The sequence below is a fragment of the Peromyscus eremicus genome, chromosome 4, assembly GCF_949786415.1.
Source record: "Peromyscus eremicus chromosome 4, PerEre_H2_v1, whole genome shotgun sequence".
NCBI lineage: Eukaryota > Metazoa > Chordata > Mammalia > Rodentia > Cricetidae > Peromyscus > Peromyscus eremicus.
In genome coordinates, this window is record NC_081419.1 from 60949636 (window position 1) to 60971420 (window position 21785).

Below are 21785 nucleotides of genomic sequence, written 5' to 3' on the forward strand. Positions count from 1 at the left end.
TCAGCAAAGCAAGAAGTGAGATGGTCTATGAAAAACTATTACTTGTAAGATGGATGAAGAATGCTCACCACAAAAATGATAATGTTGCATTACCAATCCCTCCTACAGACACATATCCTCACTCTTAAAATTAGGCAGTTAAAGGCTTAAGGGAGGATTGAATTTTTTGTTTATTCTTTCTGTGTAAGCCTAGGGAGAAGGATGAATTTCAGGTCTGAATAAAGTCACCAGAGCAACCTTGTGATGGTTAGTTTTAATTGTCAGCTTCACACAGATCTGTCTGGCCTGTGCACATGTCTATGGGAGATTGCCTTGATTCTTTTTACTGAAGTGGGAAGACCTGCCCTTGTAGGAGGTACCGTTCCCTAAGTTTGGATCCTGGAATGTCTAAGAACAGAGAGAGCTGAGCACAAGTAAGCATACATGCATGCGATTCTCTCTCTGTCCTTGGCTGTGGGTGTGACTAGCTGCTTCAAGTATCTGCTTTGACTTCCCTGAAATGATGGACTCTAACACAGAATTGTGAAGTAAATAAACTCTTCCCCAAAAGTTTTTTGTTTTTTCTGTTTTGTTTTATTTTTGTCGTAGTATTTCATCACAACAACAAAAAGAGGACTAAGGCACCCTTAGTAGTGGAGGAGTACAGTGAATAGCCTGAAACAAAACATTCAAGCCACAGGCTTGAAGAGAGAATCCACTAAAGAACTCACGCACTGGGGGATTCACACAGGATACCCAGAGGACTGGATTTCCAAGGCTCAGGTTACCCATCTCTGAAGTGTCAGTGAGACCCAAACCAATAGTCAGTCTGTAGCAACTTTTCAATAAATTTCTATCATCACCAGATGCTGATAGATTTATGTGTGAATTTATAGGATATCAATAAAGGAAACCTCATTTGATGTTTAACTAAAAGTAGCAACAGTAGAAGTACAACTTCTAGATTTATCAGTGCATTATTTGTTCATCATGACAAAACACCTGGTTAAAACCAATGGCCAGAAGGGAAGACTCGTTTGCCTTGTGGTTTCAGTCTATGGTTCTGAGCCCTGTCAATGCGGGTGTAATGTAAGGAGGTGTGGCACAATGGTGGTGGGAGCATGTAGAAAGACAAAGATGATCACTTCATGCCAGCTGAGAGGTCGGGGGAGGAGTGGGGAGGGGGAAGGGAGGGAGAGCAAGAGGGATGAGGAGAAGGGAATGAGGAAAGGACTCCAAACAAAAGAGAAGCCCAGCAGCATACTTTATGGAACCGGGATGTGCCTCTGAAAGTTTCTACCAATTCCCAATAATTTCATGACATTATGAAGCTATCAATGGGTTCATCCATCAGCGAGGTCAGTGATCTGATCACCTCTCAAAAATCCCCACCTGTGACTATGGCATTGGAATAAAATAAAATCTATGGCATTGGAATAAAATCTTCAACACATAAGCATTTGTGAGGACAGATTTCATATTAAAGTTATAACAGTGGACAAAATTCCATCTATTTGGTTATGACTATCAACTACCCAAAGAAAAAGTATAAAAAAGTTCTGTCAGGGGATTAGGGGATGGTTCAGTGGGTGAGAGCACTTCACTGAGCATGCATAAGGACCTAAATTCAGATCCCCTGTGTAACACGAATTGCTAAATGGTCTTATTAATAGAAAACCTGGAGCCAGACATTGAGGTAAAAGCTGAAAAATCAGAGAAACAGAACAAGCCATAGCCAACCTCACCTTACCAACTCCTTAGCCTCCAGAGTGAGACTTCCTGTTTACTCATGCCTTACATACCTTTGTGTGCCCTGCCATCTTACTTCCTTCCTAGTGCTGGGATTAAAGGCATGTGCCACCATGCCTGGCTCTGTTTCCAGTGTGGCCTTGAACTCACAGAGATCCTCCTAAGTCATAAGATTAAAGGTGTTGCCACCACTGTCTTGCCCCTATGTCTAACCTAGTGGCTGGCTCTGTCCTCTGATCCCTAGATAAGTTTATTAGGGTACACAATATATTGGGGTACACAACATATCACCACATGCCTGAACCAATGTAAAAGAGCAAGCCATCACCAAGGCATGCTTGTAACCCTGGAACAAAGAAGAGGTGAAAACAGGATGACAGGGGAACCTGCTGGCCACCAGCCTTGCTGGAAAACCTAAGTCCAGGTTCAATGAGAGGTCTTGTCTCGAGGAAATAGGGCAGAGAGCAACAGAAAACACCCAACATCATCCTCTGGCCTCTGCACATGTGCACACGGACATGTGAACCCACACGCACATGCATACACACATGTATGTACCACACATACACAAAGAGACAAGATTTAAATAAAAAATACTGTGTCAGGAAATGTGACAATTATCAAGCTATTCAACATTATAATTCTGTAAACTGGTGTCTATTTATAATGGAGTCAAAATATGTCAATGCTAAAATTGATCGTCGTTCATAACAATGTTGCCAGAACACATCAGATATTAATAAAAAATTTCCCTGGATAACAGGACTATGAAAAATATCACTTTGCCTCCCTTCTATTCATCCGCATGAAAGTTTTCACGTAATATATATTTTTATTTTTACTAGGAAACAAATCATTTCCATTGTTCATGAACATCTTAATCACATGGATATAGCTAGAGGAGAAACCCATTCCTTACAATAGTTTCAGGAATATTCCAGTTTCTGAAGCTAAATTATTGCTCAGGTTTCAAAACCAGGACTACTGTACCAGCGATCTTACTAGCTTCTCGTTTTCTAACGACTCAGAAGACTGGGGAAATAATTTGTCGATGACACAGTTTAGATTTCTCCCAGGGTACAGTTTCTTTAGGCATCCCCTGAAAATGTTATTGCTCATTACTTGTCTCAATTGGAGTTGGGTATTCCTCACCCTGGGTGACTTGCAGTTGCAAATACTCAGGTCTGCCAGGTTGCTGCATATTTCTCCTCGCATCACTGTCAGAGACAGCCTGAGCAGTCACCATGTATTTGTAATTGTGTTGTTAAGGACAGAAACAAGAGAAAACTGCAGCCACTCTGCTGGACAGAGCCTGGCCTCTAAACCTTTAAGAGTGTCCAATAAAGACCAAATTATTTCACTGAGAAGAAATGGGGAAAAAAGTGACAGGCTGTCAACAGGGGAAAAAAATAGAGGTGTCATTTCTAGGCAATTTAGGAGACTGAACATGTCTCTCTCAGACAACTTGTGTGGGGGGAGGAGGGTGGGGCAGGGTGTATGTGATTTCAGAGACAGAAAGAAACTGAGAGAAAGAGTGCTAAAACTTACAGGACTCATTTTTTTTAAGAAGCCATTCTCCTTCTAAACTTTAACATCTATTATTTTTCTTTCTCCGATGTACAATGCTCACATAAGCTTTTAGAATGTCACACGATTTTGTTCAAGTGCACCACCGACCGCTGCTCCAGCAATAGAATGACTCTTACTCATGCAGGAAGACTCAGCTCAAGTTCTGTCTTTTCTGTGAAATCTTCCCAGACTGCTCTAGGCATAATTTCATGTTCATATTTCTCTTTACTGAATTTATTTCTTTATAAAAAAAAAAGTCATCTATTAAAATAGACTGCATATACTGAGGATAGAGACAATCTGGTTTGATCTTGATTTCCAAAGGCCAAGCAAAATAAATATTTTTGAAGCAAAGATCTTAGCAGGGCGGCTGTCTGTTTCTAATTCTCCAGCAGTGATTAAATAGATTCAGGAACATGAACAAAAGAGCAAAGCCTCCCCTTCTCAAATATTAAAAGCAAAACAATGATGAATCTCACCTCACATAATATTTATACTATATTTTGGACATGGCCCAGTGCATAATAAATGTTTAATAACAACATCCCTCCTTTTAATGATAAATCATAGCTTTGCTTTTTGTATTATGAAGTAGATTCACCTATGAATGATAGATACAATAGATAAGAAAATGCATGAATAGATTTAAATTTTTTAAGTTAACAAGTATTTTACTTCAGTAATATTGTCAGTTCTTTGTTTATTTTAAATTGAGTACAATATCAAAAATTGCTATTCTATGAATATACTAAACATAATTAATTTACTTTTTTTCAGTGCTGTCAAAACCCAAAGTCTTACAACAAAAGCCAAGCAGCTAAGCTGTATGTCCAGTCTTACTTTTGCTTTTGTTGATGTCATCGTCGTCGTTGTTATTGGTTTTTTTTTAAATAGGTCTTGCTACGTAGCCCAGGCTAGCCTCAAGCTCATGATCCCTTGGCCAAATCTTAAGTGCTGGGATTACAGGTGTGCACCACCACACATGACTCATTTAATTTTTTGAGATTTTATGAAATGCTCTTTAAAACAAGTGGAAAATGTAATAACACCCACCGCCAAGTTCCCAGATCTTTATATTCCTAAAGTATATTAGAAATTGTTTCCTTGAGATTATTTGCAATAAATTTTTCTAATCTAAGATACAAAATTTGAAATCCTAGAAGATTTCTCCAAGAGGTGATGGTGTGGCAAATGACTAGATATATAGCTCTTGGCTTTTTCAATTTCATCGTTAATGTTACCCATGCCATTCTTTTGAGGGTAGTCAATCTAGTTCAAGAATATGCTATTCACTAAATAGTAAGCCAAAATAAGACAAGTTTAGGCTCTTTTTGTACCAAGAAAATTATTTTTGAAACATTTTGATACAATTATGTCTTCAAGCTAGAAAAAGTACAATATTATCACAGAATATATATATATATATATATATATATATATATATATATATATATATATATATATATATATATATATAATTGTAGGAAATCTGGAAGAAGTGGGTCACAGAAGTTGTATGTATTTAAATCAAACATCTATGGGAATGAATCACCAGCCGTGTATTCTTTTCCCAATCTTTTAGATAATATTCTTCAGAGTTCAATTTTCAGTTTTAAGGAAGTGCTTGAATTGAGCCATTCAGGATCACTTCCTCCACCTCTAAACTACCTCAGAATTAGAGAGTGAAATGCAATGATGACTTTGTCAGTTACCTATAAAATACACACACACACACACACACACACACACACACACACACACACACACACCGAAGTATGTACTTCAATTAACTCCAGTGTTGTTTCAAGAATTTAAGGGGCATTATATATGAAGTAGAATTACAGTGAAAGACATGATGATGTAATAAATATTCCTAAAATTCAACACAAAGAGGATGCCATCCAGAAAATAAAGGATGGATTTCTTCAATATATTGCTTTTGAAGATAGGACAAGAGAAAAAGAGACATGAAGAAAATGTGCATAATAATTAAAGAATATTACTTACAACCCCTTCAGTACCTGTGATTTGAAGCACTTTTGTTCATCATGTCACATGAGGTTACCAGTTAAATAACCAGCTAGTTGCACGGGAAATGACTGGTTTGGGCATAAGTTTATATTAACAGAAGCCCCAAGCTCTTACTACTGTTATAAACAGGCATCAGTGTACAGCGTGTGTAAAATGACAGCCGAGGTAGGTTTATGTTATGCTTATGCCCTCCAGAATTTCACTGGAATGATAAAAGAAATATTTAAAAATTCAATACGTAAATCAAATCCTAGTGTCCTTACAAACCACAGAAATACTAAAGTACAGTGGAACAGTGAACATATTCAGAAAGAACACTGCAGTTCAGTGGCTGCCATAGCTGAGGAGCACTGCATTTTGTAGGCAAAGAGGCTTCCCTTCCAAGCCCAGCTTCCCACAGGAGACGTCCGGGAATACTCTCACCATTTTAATGCAGGGAAAGAAAGCTACTAGGGCAATGAACCAGGTAATTAACCAGAAGATTATAAAAATCAACCATGTACATTAAGAGGCTGACCTGAGCATTAAACCTTAAGATAGTACTTTCTGATGCCTCTCTCCCATGTGTACTTTAACTTACAACCACTAAAAATGGGTACTGAGGCTGAAAATGGAGGGAAGCAAGTTTTCAAAGCAAATTAAACCCAAAATAAAATATCTGGTGCAGCATCCAGGAACAGTGATGGATTTCAAAGTTTGGCACTTTTAGGACCTTGTTCAATGCAGTCAGACATATGAAAAGTGCATCTTTCTGACCACTGCAATGTTCTAGCCACTGAGTCTTCTTTGCGCTTAAGGAAACAAAATGTGACAAGTTGTCTTTTACGTGGTGGGGCAGATGCTGGCATGCTCCATTAACAAGCAAACACAGGTTGAGATGAGTTTTGTATGGGATTTGTTAGAGGCAAGTCCTGTAAGAAACAATAAGGAGGGGAGCAGGACAGTCTAGGAGAGACACCAGAACATGGTGCAGGTGTGACCCCAATAAGTGAAGGATTAAAGGAAGAAAATTAACAGGAAGGTTCTTACGCAATGGTATGGGTTCTAAGTCTGTGGTGGAATTTTGAGACCAAAATCATCAGCAGTAGAGCTTCATAACTCCTGAGCATGCGTTTTCCTTAATACCCCTGTTGGGCAGAGCCACCTGCCGTAGAAACTTGGTCTTTAAGGCATGCTTTATGACAGGTTTCTGAGCTCCTACACAATGTCGGCCCCGCTTATGGAAAATCTGAAAAACACCTTTCTGCCTTTAACACATACAGCTGCAATAATGAATAGCCAAAGGACATCATGCAAACATGTTCCTTTAAAAGGAAGGATAATTCGTGACTGTTTGTGAGTACAACGTATGTGTGTGTATGTACATGTATGTATACACCTTCTTCCATTCGACTCTGCCTTATATATAATTTTACACTGAAAAGGTAACAGATATGTTAAGTAAAATAATGAGAAAAGACTTTCTAGAACATAGTACATAGTAAGCATCAAAACATCTTTATATCCCCCTTTGATTATGAAGGTTGTTCTCTTGTCTGAGTTTAATGGCGAAGAGTGAAAGACCTAAATAACAGGAGGTATTTAAATCCTACACAACTGAAACTTTCCAAGTTTGTGCAGTGAAGTTCCTTCCAGGTTCCTTGTAAATTATGTAATATGTTTCTATTTAGACTGAGGGAGGAAAACTATGGCCAAGAGCCTGAAGAATGACAAGAAAATAAAATATTCTTTGAAATCAAGTTGGAAAAGGAAGTTAGGAAGTTTGGTTCCAATCTACGGTTGGTGTTTAAATGTTAATACACTGTGAATAGAGATTTTGTGTTTTTTACTCCTTTACTAAGCACTGTTCCCAAAGAATTCTCTGTTGTCAGCAAGTGAGCAAAGTCCTCTTCAGCTAATTTGAAAAGCCATACCCAAGGCCCTATTTTAAGATAACAGGGAAGGCATTTGTCCTTGGACCTTTCATACTGGCTGACAGCAAAGCAGGTGGAAGAAAGACATAAAGTGAAATTGAAAAGCAGCAAGATTGCTAATATCGAATGGATGGACACTGGCATTTTCATTTATTTCAATGGCAGCAGTCCAATGTTCTTACAATTTCTTGTCTTCCAAAGAAAAGGTTTGGAGGGCTTGTTCTAAATGGAGATAGTCAGGTTGTCCATTAAAAGTGCATTTCTTTAAACTAATGTTCCTAAGCCCAGTACTAAATTTAGATCTTTGGCAGCAATAGTTCACTGTTGTACAAATCCACTAGCAGGACTCAGAAACTCGGAGTGTTTTCTTCTTCTGGAGAATATTTAAAGCATCATTTCTAATAAACTCATCCTGACCTTCAAGGATTCTAAATATTGATTGGTCCTTTAAAATGGCAGTCAGATATATGGAAATGTCAAGCTTGGGCTAATATGAGATAGAGAAATCAGAAAAAAAAATTATAGCAAGGCCGTTAAGATTATATTCAGATCATTCAACAGGAATCTCACTACAAGGCCATTTAGATGTAACAAAGGCACATTGGTGAGTGATCCAGGAGATGGAGAAAATGTGATCCTTGCCATCTGAGTTTTACATGCTTCCAAATGTTCTCTACATCTCACACGGGAGCTTTTTCTTGCATTCATAGTTCCAATCTGTGTATCAAACTACGTCATGATAGAGAATCAAATTTATGGGGGTTATGGTGAGATATTTTACATTTTTGAAGAAAACATTTATTAGACACAGAGTAAGTGCATAACCCAAGCAAGCACAGTTTCAATATTGTCCCTGGTAGAATGAAATGACTTATCCTAGAAATCCCATCTGGATCCACTCCCACTCTGTGTCTCTTTAGAAAACAACAGGCTCTCCAGGCAGTGGTGGCACACGCCTTTAATCCCAGCACTAGGGAGGCAGAGGCAGAGGCAGTGGCAGATGGCTCTCTGTGAGTTCAAGGCCAGCCTGATCTACAGAGGGAGTTCCCTGACAGGCTCCAAAAGCTACACAGAGAAACCCTGTCATGAAAACAAAACAAAACACAACAACAACACACACAGGCTATTACTAAGAGATAATAATAAAGCATAACAAAATAAAATCCATAGCAGCTTTTTCTTTTAGGGCCACCAACCAGCTCCCAAATCATGACACGGAGACTTAATATTAGTTATGAATTCTCAGCCTTATCTGCTCATTTCTTGCTAGCTCTTATAACTTGACCTGTTTCTCTTCATCTACATTTTGCCTTGGGGCTTTTTACCTGTTTTTCTTTCTGTATATCGTGCTTTCCTACTGTCTCCATAGCTGGCTGGCTGGCAGCTGCCTGGCTCCTGGCCCCTGGTGCAGCCCTCTCTTTCTCCCTCATTGTCTTCTCCTTCTTCTCCTCTCTTGTCTAGATTTCCCCTCCTCCTTATTCTCTTTGCCTGCCAGCCCCGCCTGTCCTTTTTCTGACTAGCTATTGGCTGTTCAGCTCTTTATTAGACCAATCAGGTGCCTTCAGCAGGCAAGGTTAAACAGCCACACATCTTTGCATAATTAAACAAATTCAGCATATAAACAAATGTTAATACATCTTTACACCATTAATAAAGGCAGCAGAAGCAAATGTAACACACCTTTACACAGTTAAAGTAATATTCCACAGCATAAACAAATATAACACATTGTTATAGAGTGTGGAATTAAATATTCCACAACAAAAATACAGTAAGATAAAGAAATACTTTCACATTGAAGTTGTATAAGACAAACCAACAAGAAGAAAAGAGCTCCAGAGAAGTCCAAGAATCACACCCACTTATTTGCACACTCAGGAATCCCATAAAAACACTAAACAGGAAGCTATTATATATATATATGCAGAGAACCTGGTGTAGACCTATGCAGGCTCTGTACATGCTTCCTCAGTCTCTAAACAGGTTTTTTTTAAAGTCAATCCTAATTACCTCTTAAAATAGCTACCACTTTTTTAGAAAGTAGATACTTTGCTTGAATAGAACTGCTTAAACCTGTTAATTTCTTTTGGTTGATGTGATCCATGAAAAAAATTACTGAGGCAGTAAGAGTTAAGTGACCAAGAAAGTTTGATAAATCTCCAAAGACCCACAGCCATTTCTTACTGCTAGGGAATATGGGAGACATGTAGTCCTTTTAGTAGACACAAAATCAGAGTTCTACTAACACAGCAACTTTAATGGAAAAACTAGTTCCTTCTGGTCCTTTGAGCAGATGAAAATCTCTGGCCTGGGTGGAAACCTAAAATTCCAAGCTACTCAAAACACAAAGGACTTAATTCAGTTGCCTGGCCAGTGAACCACCCCTCAGGAAGGTGGGACCACCCTAGAGAGGTAGGCTGGCCTAAAACCCTGCTAAGGAGATAGCAGAGTAATTACTTCTTAAGTGGATTATGTACTTTCTTCTGCCAATTCCTGTCTGCTAGCACAGTCCATAACAACCTCATGAAGTTCAACCAGGTGTGCCCACCTGAGTCCTGATTCACAAAGGTGCAACTTTTTTTAATGGATGCTGGCCGCCAGAACCTAAGTATGTTCTCTTTGGTACTTTTGAGCTTCCTTAGTCTTTGAGAAGTGTGGCTAATCTCCATTCCAGTGTTTCTCAAATGGCATGCCTTTGTTTTTCTTATCCTTTCTTCTCCAGGCAGCCGCTAAGATTCAGTTAGTCTGCCCCATGGTTTTTCTTTTCAATTGTTTTTTAATAAACTTTAGCTTGGTTTGACTTTTCAACTTTCCCTGCACTCCTGACCTGAAGAGTTAGTGACCTAGAGGCCTCAAGTGGGCTGAGAAACTCTGGACAGGAAAGTCGACTGGATCTGTGGGTATTTAGGATCCTACAAGCTTCTACTAAGATTGTCACACCAGTCTCGATATTTACTACCTTTAGACTGCAGGGAACTGACTTGCAGATGAAACCTTCCATCCCAAAAGTTCCCAAGTGCCACATGCCAACAGCCTCCACTCCCATGGAGAGACTTGAATGGTTCTGAAGAGGTAGGTCTCCTCTTTCTTTTATTTTCACATCCCCTCAATCAATCCTAATCTAACATAGACAGTATCACTATTGATAGCACAAACGGGAGAATAAATATTGATGGCAAACACATTCTGCTACCTAAGCAGATCAAGATGTCTCATGCTATTGCTACCTCTTTGTGGGAATAAAGACAGGCATTTTAATTATTTTATTTTGTTTTTGAAAGTGTTTGGATGTTTCGCCTACATGTATGTCTGTGCATCACATGCATGCCTGATGCTCACAGACCAGAAAAGGGAGTCAGATCCCCTGGAACTAGAGTTGCAGATGACTGTGAGCCACCATGTGGGTGCTGGGAAAAGAACCTGAATCTTCTGGAAGAACAGCCAGTACTCTTAACTGCTGAGCCATCTCTCAGAAAGGAAGAATTTGGACTGAGTAGAAGCTCAGTGGTAGAGTGTTTGCCTAGCTTGCCCAAGGCTCTGGGCTTGATCCTTGGTGCTGTCAAATAAAGAACAGTTCATAACTAGAAAATCTGGAATACTCAGCTCAGCCACTGCTCTGCTTACTGGTCACACATGGGCTAACATTACTGTGGATTTTATAGAACTTGCACAGCTGAATTTATTCATTATTTTATGGATTAGATAACATACTACAAATTTTAAATTTTGTTAAATTTGTTGTCATTTTTAAAAAGGAATTTAATAAATAGGAGTTAAGATAAACATGGGGTTTTGCTAACATTTGGCAAAATTGTAGTGTTATATGAATAATATGCCTTCCCAGGGAGAAACCACTCCTCACACTTAGAGATCAATAAAGGAAAAGCTCTTTAATAATAGTAGCACTTGTCCAGCTCTGGCTAATGCTCAAAGAAGAGCTGGCCACAAACAGAAGATTGTACTAATTTAGATACACCTTAGGTTTATGCAGTCTGTATATGCTGTTATCCTTAAATCTCTTTTAGGTCTCAGCCCCAGGTTACACTTTGAACAACTGAAACAGATACAGGAGGTTACAAGTCTGGCAACTTGAGCAGATGGAATATTTATACAGCAAAGATATTGCCAGGACTGTTAAGTACACCAGTCCTGTTCTTTTTTAATAACTGGCACCAGCTTCATCTTGACCACCTACCAGAATTAGATTTTTTTCTGATGAGAGTACAGAGGACTTAATGGCAGATCAGGATTTATTGATAATTATGACCCTGTGCTGACCCCTTAGAGACATGTTCTTTGATAAGGGAGTTGGCCTAATAGTCAGTTGTAAGTCAGGCTTGTCTCCTTTTGTTATGGGAATGAAGCCTAATTGGAGATCAATCTTTGTATACAAACATTAGCAAAAACATTTTCAGTCCTAAACTTCCGTTATAGTACAGAATCTTCATCCCTATAGTTTCTAACCAGTCTGGTTAGTGCACTGCTTGTCTTCCAGTCACATTGGAAACAGCACTCCTCTGCTAAAATCCACTTTGCATAACTTAGTATTTCTGACATATGTGTATTAGTAAGTCCTTTATAGCCTTTATTTTTCTGCTTTAAGTTGCTCCTACATTAGTATGATAAGAGAATCCATTGAGTTTTCTCAATCCCTCGAAGGAAGTAGAGTCAGAATTAGAAATTCAAGATTCAATGCGGAATAATGAAAAAACTTTTAAGCATTTTCGGAAAGAACTTAAAATTGGCATTCATATGTGTTAAACTCAGTCTTAGTCAATACCCTGGGGCTATTGAATTAAGAGAGGCAATAATTATCTAAGAATAGAGTTCTTTAATACTCTATTTTACTGCCACATATATTGTATGACAATTGTAATTCAAGCACATAAAGAGAAAGCCAAGTAGTACTTAAGAAACTGAAATGCCTATCCTAAATTTAACTTCGATGCATTGACAATCATCTAGGTTATAGGACATTGTTATAATGTGTTTCCTTGGGATCACACCCAGAATCATCTAAACCAAAAAATACAAAGAGACTACATCAGCCTGAAATTGTCAAGTAGTAAATATAGAGTCATTGGCATGTGTTTAAAAGACACAACACCCTTGGTAAATGTAACAAAAATGTTATCCAAAGCCAAAGTTGTCACTTAGCTAAGGCCTTAGAAACTGATTAAATTATAATACATGTAATGATAAATACTGAAGGCTTGCCCCTCTAAAAGAAGACATTAAAAGATATAAACTCAAAGTAGGAGACACAGCACATCCAGAAATGTCTCACAATTCATATCATTTAACATTCACTGTACTGTGGATTTCCTGGTAACCTACATCCTTTAAATATGCAGCTGTGGCATTCCACCAATGCTACTGAAAAATATACAACCTGAAAAATACATTCCACCTCTTCTTTATATCTAAGCCGGAACCAGCCTTAAGTGGCTTCTATACTATCCTTTCATAGATAGAGTCTTCTATCCAAAACCCTGATGAGTGGAGCCACACACCATGCCTAGTCATCCTTGAACAGTCTTTAATTCCCTGACAGCCAGCAGAGATATTTAGCCAAATCAAATAGAACACACTCATATTGTTCTTGCTAGGAAGGCTGTGTCTTGTAGCCCTGTTTGTTCAGTCTTTCCTAAAAACCTTTGTCTGACCCTATACGGTCAGGTTGTTCTCTCCACAAGTCTGGAGATATACAACAAATAAACCTCTAGATCTCAGCTTTCCAGTGTCAAGACATGTATGTGGCATCTCCATAGTGACAGAATGGAAAGTCTTCCTTCAGCAAAAGAGTGAAGACATGATACTCAAGATGGACATTAAGATTCAGCAATTGACGATCCAGAGATACAGCTCAGCTGGCAGAGCACTTACTGGCACAAGGCTATATTCAGTCCTCAGCACTGGTTTTGGTTTTTTGTTTTTTTCAAGACAGGGTTTCTCTGTGTAACAGCCCTGGCTGACCTGGAACTCTCTTTGTAGACAAGGTTGGTCTCAAACTCACAAAGATCCACCTGCCTCTGCCTCCCAAGTGCTGGGATTAAAGGTGTGTACCACCATCACCCAGGAGTCCCCAGTATTTTATAAACCAAACATGAGTGTTGTGATATACACCTGTAATCAGCACTTGTAAGGAGAAAGAAAGACCATCAGAAGTTCAAGGTCATCCTCAGCTATATCAGGAGTTCAAGGCCATCTAAAGCTAAATGAGAGCCTGCCTCAACATTCTCCTTTCCAAGGACACAGAGCTCAAAATATATCATAACTCTGAGATTAAAAATTAGAGCTATTTGTAGTAATAAAAACCACATGGAATTGGAATAAAAACAGACAGATGAGTCAATGGAATCTAATCAAAGACTCATATGTAAATCCACACACCTATGTACAACTGATTTTTGACAAAGAAACCAAAATTAGACAATGGGAAAAAAAGAAAGCATCTTCAGCAAATGGAGCTGGTATAACTGGATATCAGCATGTATAAGAATGCAAATAGATCCATATCTATCACCCTGCACAAAACTCAAGTCCAAATGGATCAAAGACCTCAACATAAATCCAGTTATACTGAACCTGATAGAAGTGAACACGTGGAATAATGCATTGGCACAGGAGACAACTTCTTGAATAGAACACCAGTAGTGCAGACGCTAAAGTCAACAAATAACAAAAGAGACCTCATGAAACTGAAAAGCTTCTGTAAGGCAAAAGACACCATCAGTAGGACAAAACAGTAGCCTGCAGAACGGGAAAACATCTTTACCAACCCCACATCTGATAGACGTCTGATCTCTAAAATGTATAAAGAACTCAGGAAACTAGACATCAAAAAAAAAAAAAAACAAATAATCCTATTAAAAACAAGGTACAGATCTAAACAGAGAATTCTCAACAGGAGAATCCCAAATGGCAGAGAAACAAAGAAATGTTCAACATCCTTAGCCATTAGGGAAATGAAAAAACAATTCTTAGATACAACCTTACACCTGCCAGAATGGCTAAGATCAAAAACACAAATAACAGCTTATTCTGGAGATGATGAGGTGCAAAGGGAACACTCCTCTATTACTGGTGGGATTGCAAATTTATATAGCCACTTTGGAAATCAATAGGGCTATTTCTCAGAAAACAAGGAATAGATCTACTTCAAGACCCAGCTATACCACTCTTAGGTATATACCCAAAGGATATTCAATCATACTACAAGAACTTGCTCAATTATGTTCATAGCAGCTTTATTCATAATACCCAGAACCTGGAAACAACAAATAACCTACATGTCCCTCAACTGAAGAAAGGATAAAGAAAATGTGGTACATATACACAATGGAGTATTTATTACTCAGCTGTTTTAAAAAATGACATCATGAAATTCAAAGGCAAATAGATGGAACTAGAAAAAAATCATCCTGAGTGAGCTAACCCAGACCCAGAAAGACAAACATGGTGTGTACTCACTTATAAGTGGATATTAGCTCTTAAGTAAAGGATAACCATGCTACAATCCACACATCCAGAGAGGCTACGTAACAAGGAGGGCTCAAGAGGGATGCTTGAATCTCCCTGGGAAGGGAAACAAAAGAGATCTCGTGAGTAGACTAGGGGTGGGTGGGGATGGGAGCATGAGGGATCAGGTATGAATGAGGTAGGGAGAGAGTACTGAAAGAGTTGACCAGAAAGGTGGTCATTAGAAGTCAGGTAGAAACGTGGTGCAAGGGAAACTACCAAGAATATACAAGGATGGCCTCAGCTAAGACTCCTAGCAATAGCCTGAACTGGCTGTCTTCTGTGACCAGGAAAGACTACCAGTGGAGGAATTGGGACACCAACTCAGCCACACAACCTTCAACCTACAGTCCATCCTGCCTATGTGACATGCTGGGATAAGGGTGGTAAAGAGATTGTGGGAGTGGCCAATCAATAACTTGTCCAGCCTGAGACCCATGCTATGAGAGTGAGCCCACCCCGACACTACCTGGAGTGCCAGGACCCAGAGGGTGCATGGCTCAGAGATAGGAGAGAACCAAAAGATAAGATAGAACCTAGGATAGAACCAAACACTACTAGAGAAAAAAAAATGTCAATGTAATGATGCCTAACAATATTCTGCTATACTTCTAGATTGGTGACTACCCCAATAGTCATCTGAGAGGCTTCATTCAGCAGTTGATGGAATCAGATACAGAGACCCACAGTCAAACATTAGGCTGAGCTTGGGAAATCCTGGGAGGAAGGATTGTAGGAGGCAGACGGGTCAATGACATCACATGAAAACCCATAGAATCAACTAACCTGGGCTCATAGGAGTTCATAGAGACTAAACTGACAACCAGGGAGCTTACATGGGACTGACCCAGGCACTCTACATGTATGTTACAATTGTGTAGCTTGGTCCTATTGTGGAACTCCTAAAAGAGGGAACAGGGCCTATTTCTGACTTTTTTGCTAGCTTTTGGGAACCTATTCCTCATACTGGTTCACCTTGCCTAGACTTAATACAAGGGGAAGCGCTTAGTCTTACTGCAACTTGATATGCCATGTCGATATCCATGGGAGGCCTGTCCTTTCCTGAATAGAAACAGAGGAAGAGTGGATGGTGTGGGCAGAGGGTAGGTGCAGGGTTGGGGAGGGGAGGACAGACTGGGGTGAGAGGAGAGAGGGGAAACTGAAGTCAGGATGTAAAATAAATAAATAAGTGTTTAAAAAATTAAAGCTATTATTATTAACAAAATGGTGAGAATCATTATTGATACAGCTTTTTCAAAAAACACTTGTCAGATCCTATGGTAAGTATTCCATACATACGTTTAACTCAATTCTTTAAATACCTGTATGAAATGAGTACTTAAGTTTGACTCTGCTACCGGTTGGGTAATTAACTAATCATCAAATTTATATATATATATATATATATATATATATATATATATATATATATATATATATACTGATATCTTTACCATAAGAGTCTAAGTCACATCACTCTAATAAACACTTATCATTCCCATCACAATACCACCTTCTCCCTCCAGGGCAAAGATTATCAAATATCTGTAATGTAATTAACTTTTAAAAACAAAAATGGCATTTCTTTTTTCCCATATTTTTTTTTATTCTTTGTGAATTTCACATCATGCACCCCAATCCCACGAATTTTCCAGTCCTTCCATAGCCACCCCCCAGCCTTGTAACCTCCCTCCAAAAGAAAACAGGGCAGGATGGTGGTAGCACACTCCTTTAATCCCAGCACTCGGGAGGCAGAGCCAGGTGGAAGTTCGAGGCCAGTCTAGTCTAGAGAGCGAGTTCCAGGACAGGCACCAAAGCTACACAGAGAAACCCTGTCTCGAAGATAGAAAATACACTTTTTTAAGTCTCCCTGTGGAAGCTCCATTGTGTCATGGTGTGTCACACAGTATACCCTTTTTTCGAACCAGCTTCATTCACAAACGTTCCTTGTAATCAGTCAATAGTCTGGTTCGAGGCCTCTGGCTTCTGCTACACCATGGATACTGGACCCTTACCAAGACTCCCCTTGGATATCCTGCTGTTACCGGATATCCTCCGGGAGTCACGAAGATCCTGTAGCTATGGTTCCATAAGATCGGCCCCTTCACATTCTCCAGCAGCTCAAAGATGGCGTGGGCCAACTCAAGGCACTGGATCTGGGCCAGAGCAGTCGTTGAGTTAGTCAGCCCTCCAGCTCTCCCATGCGCACGCCACGGGGGCCAGCTTTCCCTCCCCACCCCCCTACCCCACTTCACCCAGGCTAGGAAAGGGGCGAGGGCTGCATCCATGGAAGGGCTGGACCATCTCACCCGTGGCACCACCATGTGGTGGCCGGCGAGCTGCTGGGCCAGCACAGTACTCCGACATCAACATGGCCTCAGAGCGCAGCCCAGACCAAGAAGGTCCACATGGTCTTTGTTGGTAACATGAGCCACAGACACGGACATTGACACAGACGCCTGCTGCAGAAGGGCTGGGACCCAGACATGGCCCTCGGTGGCAGCACAGGTCCAGATATCACAATAGCCTCAGGTGGCAGGGGGCAGCGCAGGCTTCTCATAGCAGGCTGTTCCTGTCTTCGTGTTTCCGGTTCCGCCTCTCTTCATGGTGCACAAACCACTCTACTTCTCTTTCTCTCCCATCTCTTCTCCACATACTTGCTTATCATAGTGGCCCCCACCCCAGGGAGATGGGCCTGGCCTCAGCGGCCTCTGCCTGTTTTCTGCCCCAGCCCACCCCTGCGTAGCCAAAAATGGCATTTCTTTAATCCTGCTGTTAGACAAGTAATTTATCACCATATGACCTTAACATTAAAATACAAACTCATCATAAATTATTTTTAAATTTTATTTTAATATAATCTATATAAATTGATTTATTAATTATTATTGTTATAATAAACTATCATTGGTGAATTAGTTATTAAAATACTTTAATAAATAGCTTCTCTGATTTTGATGGAAAGTGCATTTGACATTACCATAGCATTTTTGAAACAATGAACTTGAACTACTTGGAATATCAAAATCTTTAACAATGAAAATCATTGTTGAAAATAATTTCTATAGTTGGGCGTGGTGGCACAGCACTCAGTAGACAGAGAAGGAGAACAGATCTGTGAGTCTAAGGCCAACCTAGTCTACAAAGTGAGTTCCAGGACAGTCAGGGCTATACACAGAAGAAACTTATCTCAAAAAACAAATTAACAACAACAATAATAATAGTAATTTCTTATAAATTTATTCAAATATTTACTAATATTGAGATAACATATGGCTTTTTCTTTTGTTGTTTTTATTATGACAGGATTTCTCTGTATAACAGCTCTGAATGTCCTGGAACTCACTCTAGACCAGTCTGGTCTCGAACTCACAGAGATCCACCTGCCTCTGCCTCCTGAGTGCTAGGATGGACTTTTCTTTTTTAACACATCATCTATACATTAATTTCTGCTATCATTCTTTCTCAGGACTTCACAATAATCAGTGTAGCACATTTCCCTCCTACGCCATGTCATTTCTGAGCCATTTTAAACCCAAAGCCACAGTTTACAATTAAGTTAAAGTTTTCTTATATCAAAATGTTATTTGACTTGATTTGTTGCTGCAAAAATGTAATGATTTTCTTAATAATTACTCTAAGAATTCAACCTAAATACAAGTACAGAAGTGGAATCGTGTTGGATACTTTGGTACTAAGTCATCCCAGATTCAGAAGAGACAGATTTTTTTTTTGGCATCATCCTAAAAGTCAAATGATTTTATACACCACTTGGTATAAGAAATTTGAGATACAAATAAAAACTAGGCAGTAAAATGCATAGCAGAATGCATGGGTGTGATCCAGCTAATACAGAATCGAAAACTCTCATTATCATAAATGATTTAAAACTGCTGAGAGATGCACAGTTACTGGGCAAAGGCTCATAGTAATCATAGATAACAAGGACTCTCTCCACTTTCAGTACATGCTAGTAGACCAAAAGATAAACTCATCACATACACACACACACACACACACACACACACAAAAAAAAAAAAAAAAAAAAAAAATTACTGAGCTGAAAACAACAAATTCTATTTCAATTTAACAGACAAAAGTTATTCTAAAGCTGAGTTACCATGGATGAAAGTAATTTCCTGATCTGAACAAAGGAGTAAAAATAGCTTAGTAACCAACTCCAAAAATAACCTTCAGTAAGATGCAATTCTAATCTAAAGCAGTTCACTTACCAAGACTAAGAGTTAGTCCATGAAGACTATTCTGGTGAGCATCCTGCTGATTCACATCTGCTTCTTGTCCCTCTCATCAAGTAACTGAGCAATGGATTGGCAGGTTATAAACTACCTTGTTCTACCCAGCTCTCTACTTGCCAAAACTTCACCTTTAATATCAGGCATACTTAGCCCCTACAGTTCTAAAAGCTCACCTCCTACTCACCACACCCACCCCCTGCTCCCACCGCCTTTTTCTATCAGGTCAGAAGATCCTGCCATAGATAGCTATCCTATGCTGCAGAAATTACAATAAACTATTAACAGGGTTTTTTTTTCTGAAGATATTTATGGACACTTTGTACATCATTCTATGGGAAAGTGAGCTAAAAAAGAAGCCACACATAATAAAATGCAGAATAAGACAATCATCAATAATATTGGGCTCTTAAGTGATTCTACTTTCTCTTGGATAAATGGGACAGTGAAGCCACTAAAAAGGATCTGATGAGCAAACATGAGGAGCTGTGCTTTGTTCTTGCTATGGTCATGGAATTTATCATCTAAGCTGAGTTTTTCTGTTCTTTTTTTTTTTTTTTTTAGTAATGCTCATATTGAGACACAGCACAGACCAGGATTAAAGCTAATAAACTGAAATACATAGCGTTTATCGCTTTGTGTCAGATTTTCAAGCTCAGAGAAAATGGGTCCCCAAATCTCTAACCTAAGACGAAAATTCAAGAAAACAAATTTAAAACAGGTTAAAGGGTGTGGTGAATATTCATTTTCAGTTTTGAGATTATAATGTAATTACAACATTTCCCCTTCCCTTTGTTCCCTCTCCTCTGATGAACCTTTTCTCACTCTTTAAATTCATGGCCTTTTTTTCACTAATTATTACTGTATGCATATATGTGTATACATATATATTCCTAAATCAGACTGTTCAGTCCATATAATGTTACTTGTGTGTATGTTTTCAGGGATGACCATTTGGTATTGGATAGGAGTTGGTATACTCCTTCCTGGAGAACACTCTTCCTCCCAGTCTCAGTATCCCTTAGTTGCCTGTAGTTCTTGATGTAGGACTGAAACTCACGGCATTTCCCTATCATCTTCTGATACATCTCACGTGTGTGTGTGTGTGTGTGTGTGTGTGTGTGTGTGTGTGTGTGTATGCCTGTCTGTATGTATTTGCTCTTCTCAGGAACTGCTGACAGAGTATAAATTTAAAGTTTCATTATACTGCTATGTCCTGTGAACATAAAAACAATCATGTGATTAAGGGAAATAATCAACTGTGAGAAAAGATTCAATCTCTACACTGCACAGCCCAAACCACCTGAATGTGAAGGAGAAAACCATCAACAGAATCAAATGGGAATTCCAGAAAACACAGAATGCTTGGCCATATGTTTGAACGACAGAGCCTTGAATGATGATTAGGATATGCAGACGATTATGTCGATGGTATGCTAAACCCCGTAATACCAGCACATCATGTGGTTTTGTTCTTTGTAAAATTATTTCTTTTATTTTTTGAGATCATAATATAATAACACCTTTTCCTCCCTCCAAACTTTCCCACATGCCCCTCCTTGTTTCTCTTTTTCAAAGTCATGGTCTCTTTTTTCGTTAATTATTATTACATATATATGTGTGTGTGTGTGTGTGTGTATATATATATATATATATATATATATATATTGCTAAATACATAAGTATAACCCACTCAGTCTGTAAAATGTTACCTGCATGTATGTTTTCAGGTCTGACCATTTGATAGTGATGACCAGTTGGTGTGCTCTTCCTCGGGAAGATTATTCCTCCCTCTCTGCATTCCTTAGTTGCCTGTAGTTCTTTGTGTAGGGTTGTAACCTTTTGGGCTTTTCCACATCCACTTAGATTGTCTAATGCTGCTACTGCTAATTGCCATTTCGGGTGACATTGAGTTTCTGCTTCTCTGGATTACTGAAGGACACCACCTTTAGGTGCCAAAGCTCCTCAGCATTGGGTCCCAAGGAAAGCAAACATTTCCAGAACTGACCACAGCAACTACCTTGATGTGAAATAGGGTTCCTACCTGAACGCTGATAAAAGTGCTTAAAGATTCAGATTTGTCTTACTATAAAGTAAAGTATACTTGAAACCACCCATGCTTGCTATCATGTTTAAATTGAAACAGATTATCCAAATTTCTCAAAAAAAAAAATCTTTTTCATAACCTTTTTCCTACCTGTCTGGCAGCTTCTGGATCCAAGCACTGAAAAAAAAAAGAACCATTTTGTCATAGTCTGTTTTTGAGATCTAGATTCGAGTTCTAAATCCATAATATTATCACTACTTTGAAAATGTTTTGTGATGTTACAGTCTCGCACTTTTAAAGCATCCCAACATGTATCAGGCAACCACACAATTGAATTATTTAGAATGTACAGGTGAATTGTGGCAAATACTGAGTTGTCAGTTATAAAAATTAGTTCCACCATATGTATTTTTAATTATGCAACTGTGAAATAATAACAGAACTGATTTGTACGAAAAAAAGTAAGATTAGATCTTAAATTTTATTAGCTTTCCATTTCTTATATTTATTCTACTTTCATATAAAAACTTCTCCTTCATTCCAAGAACAATATTCTTACAGAACTAGTGTTTTTGTAGGAGCTGGAAGATGACTAGATGGACAGGAGAATTTGCACTCTGAGCATGAGGAGCTGCTTTTGAATGCCCAGCACCTCAGTGAAAAGCCAGGTATGGTCTTCCAGCTTTCGAATCCAGATGGAGGTGGATGCCAGGGGCTCATCAA

At 38.9% G+C, this 21785-nt stretch overlaps 1 pseudogene; it reads left to right on the top strand.

The window, feature by feature from the left end:
- The first annotated feature begins 16758 nt into the window (after positions 1–16758).
- The window catches only part of LOC131907748 (fructose-bisphosphate aldolase A-like), a 52937-nt pseudogene continuing 47910 nt past the window's right edge, over positions 16759–21785 (top strand).